This window comes from Vombatus ursinus, unplaced genomic scaffold (assembly GCF_900497805.2).
Source record: "Vombatus ursinus unplaced genomic scaffold, bare-nosed wombat genome assembly UNPS02014171.1, whole genome shotgun sequence".
Taxonomy (NCBI): domain Eukaryota; kingdom Metazoa; phylum Chordata; class Mammalia; order Diprotodontia; family Vombatidae; genus Vombatus; species Vombatus ursinus.
Genome location: NW_020953949.1, coordinates 5,517,846 through 5,521,745, shown reverse-complemented (window position 1 = coordinate 5,521,745; position 3,900 = coordinate 5,517,846).

Sequence of the window (3,900 nt, the reverse complement as noted above, 5' to 3'; positions counted from 1 at the left end):
GGCCTCCAATAAAGGATTAAAGCCTGAAGACACAGATACTATGGATTTTACTTCCAGGTGCTTCTGGAAGGATGTATGTGTCTTGATCTGGGTAGAAAGATAAAAATCCCATGCTAACATCCCCAGATCAGGTTATGAGATACTGCAGTACAAAAACAGAACAAAACAACAAACTTCTAATATTTCCCTTTTCCAAGGTCCCATCCATGCATTTCACCTCCTTGCCTTATCTGTTTGTCTGTAGTCTTTGCTCCTACATCTGTGCTTTGGGTCTTTTAGTAAAATTAGTTGATGAGATTAAGGAGGGAGATACTGATGGAGTAGAAAGACTGGCAGAGCCCATCTTGCTATTTTCTTATTGTATAGATACTGACATGATCTCATGACATTCACAGAGGGTGTGAAACTTTGTTATCTGTTTAGTTCCAGAGCTGAGGGTTACAAAGAGCAACAAAGTAAACAGTAAAGATGCAATTAAGTTTGTCTATGACCTGAATTTCTAATTTAACTTTTAACTCTTCTAACCAGAATCTAAAGAATGCTGTGTAGGTGCAGTAAACAGGTTAACATCACTGGAGGCTTCTGTTCAGTACTGTAAAGTATATTAGAGTGTCTTATTATCTAAGAGATAGGTCAGCAGTCATGTACAGGAGGATTGGAAAATGCCTCCATTTCCAGTGCCATTTGTTTCATTTGAGAATAGGGATTATGTCTTAGATAAACTTTGTATCTCCCTAGTGTTTATGAGAATGTTTAGCAAATGTTTATGTATTATATTCTACGTGACCAAATATTCTATGTGACCAAATCATTTAACTTTCTGAGGCTCTGTATCTTTAAAAAAAAAAAAAGGCATAATAATTCTATTACCTATGACATAAGGCTATTGTATGGATCAAATGAGATGAATGTAAAGTACTATATGTCAGTTATTTCTCCACTAAGGTCCTAATCTAATACAGTTTACCAAGCTTTTAGCAAAGCATTTGAAAAAGTTATCTCCTGCTATCATTGTGGGAAAGATAAAAGATCTGTGTATCTTTAGGTGAATTTGGAGCTGGCTGAATGTCTAGAGCATAAAAGGAGTCATTAATAGCTTGAGATCTACTTAGAAGGAGGTCTCTGGTAGACTGCCTCAAGGAGCTCAGTTTCCTTTGCTTTTTAAATTTTTTTATATCAGTATCTTGGATAAAGGCATCAGAAGGCATGCTTATTTAATCTGCAGATGACACAAAGTTGGGAGGACGAGTAAGGATTCAAACAGATTTTTGACAGGCTAAAACGTTGTGCCGAATTTAACAGGATGAATACAATCTTAAATTTGTGCTTCAACAGTACAAGATGGGGGTGGGCCCAGTGGCTAGAAGGCACGTTATCTGAAAATGACTTTAGTGAATCACAAGATCATTATAAATCAGTGTGTGATTCAGCAGCCACAAAAACTAAGGCAGCCTTAGAGCTGCATTAAGTGATGTGTAATGTTCTGAAAGTCAGAATCCCAGTGTACTCTGTGCTAGTCAGGCAACATGTAGAGTCTCCATTTCTGGATACCACAATTTATTTTAGTCTTTAAAAAAATTAATCTGTCTATTTCTCCACCCCCCCACCCCCTTTTCTACTTCTTTGACAGCTCCCCTTTCCAGTTTGGAGAAATCTCTGTCCCGAGGTCCTTAGTGCTTACCACAGTGCTTTCACATAGTAATTGCTTAATAAAGGTTCTCTGGTGCTCTTCCCCAGCGCCCCACCCCACGTGCCTCTGCCATCTTTCTTTTGACCTCTCTGTCTTTACATTACCTACATTTACCAATGTATCCCTCCCAGAGAGCTATTCAGAATATTGTTATTAATAATAGCTAACATTTATATAGCACCTTCTATCTCCCAGGCAGTGTGCTAAGTGCTTCCTAAAGATCTCATTTGATCCTCACAACACACCTGGAAGGTAGGTGCTATTATTATCCCTATTCCACTGTTGAGGAAGAGTTCCTCAAGAAGAGACTGGATGAACACTTGGTTATATTTAATAGGGGATTCTTATTCTGTTATCACTTGGACTAGGTAGCTTCTAATATCCCTTCCAGTTCTGAGATTCTATGATAATCTCTTCTCCTTTCATCTTTCCTCCTACTTTATTTACTCCTCCTAAACCTGTTCTTCATCTGACCATGACCTGGACACTCTCAATTTCTACCTGTTCTCCCAAACTATCAGTCCTACTGAGTCCTCACTACACTGTTTTCAGTCTTTACTTTGTGATTGACCATTTCTGTATACTTAACTCAAATCCCTTTTCCCCTGGTCCTACTTATATCCTATCAGATATTCAACCCTATATCCCTCCGTCCTCTCCTCCCCCAGCCATTTGTTTTCTGTGCATCTACACCACTAATTAAACTTAGAATTGAGATAAGGTCCAATAAAGTTCATATTATCTAATCTCAACTGGGCTCTCTGGCCAAGCAATCCTTTTATTCTTTTTTTATATAACTCTCAGAGGTTATTTCAAACCCTCTTGTCTCTCTTCACTTCCCTTATGACTCCCCTAGTATTCTCTTTCTTGTAAATGACCTCACCTACTACTTTACTGAGAAATTTAAATGGCCATCCATCATTAGCTTTTTTATCTTCTCTACTCCACACCTCAAAATCTATATACATCTTCAGCCATTTGCTCTACCTTTGCTACAGTGCCCAAGAAAGAAATGGCTTTTCTCCTTGTCAGTATCAAGGCTGCTACTTGTGCCCTTGATCCCTATCACCTCCTGTTTTCCCTGGAGTTTGTCCTGCTCCCAGTGATCACTGCCTCCCTCTCACTCATCTCCCTTAGTATCTTGCAGCCCACTAACACCCAAGCACTCCCTTCTCACCTCTGCCAATTAGAATTCCTAATTTCCTTGAACGTTGAGCTCAAGCACCATCCCTACATGATTGTTCCTGATCTTTCCAACTGCTAGTGAGTTCCTTTTTCCTGAAATTACCTTGCATCTATCTTTGATAAACTTATACATGTTACATGTAGATAGACTACATACAAATACCTTAAAGGTCAGGATTGTTTCTTTTTCGTCTTTGTATTCCCACACCTAACAGTGCCTGGCATACAAAAGGCACTTAAATGCTTATTTTTGATTGACTGATCAATAAGTTCAGATAGGTAGTCTGGCGTAAGTTTGCAGAGGGCCTTGGATAGGGCAGTTCCCTTCTTCAGGAAGGCAGCTTCATCTGGGGGATGATGGAAAAATGTAAGCAACTCACACTTCCTTTTTTGCAGATGGGATTCCCTCAGACTGGCAAGTAATACGAACATATTTTTAAGTGGGGCTTTGGAGCAATCAATGAGAAATGAGAAGGGGGAGACAAGAGATAATAAGCTTTGAAAAGAAAGGGATGTCTGTGCTTCATCAATCTAGCCCGAATCTTCCACGACTTCCATGGACGCCTTACTTGACCACAGTGTAAAGAGTCAACGCACCGGCCTCATTCCTAAAACCACAAATATACACGAGTTCCAGGATTTCATCCTCAGTGGAAGGTGCCTCCCTCCGGCCCAGACTACAACTCCCAGAAAGCTCCTCTCTCGTCCCGGACACAACCTTCAGGACACTCTTCCCTCCTGCCCAGCCTACATCCCCCATGATGCTCCTCTTTCGAGATCTTGGGCAAGTCACTTAATAGCTCTAAATCTCCGTTTCTTCGGCAGTAAAACAAGAGACCTAGATAGCTTCTAACGTCACTCCCAGCGCTCAATAGAGGTTCACATATGACTTTCATCCCTCACAGACCATACCCCTCAGTAAAGCTTCTCTCCCATTATATTCCCAGGCACGCGCCTCCTTCTGGGACTACATCTCCCAGGAAGCTCCTCTTCTCCTCTTCCCGACTACATTTTCCGGGAAGTTC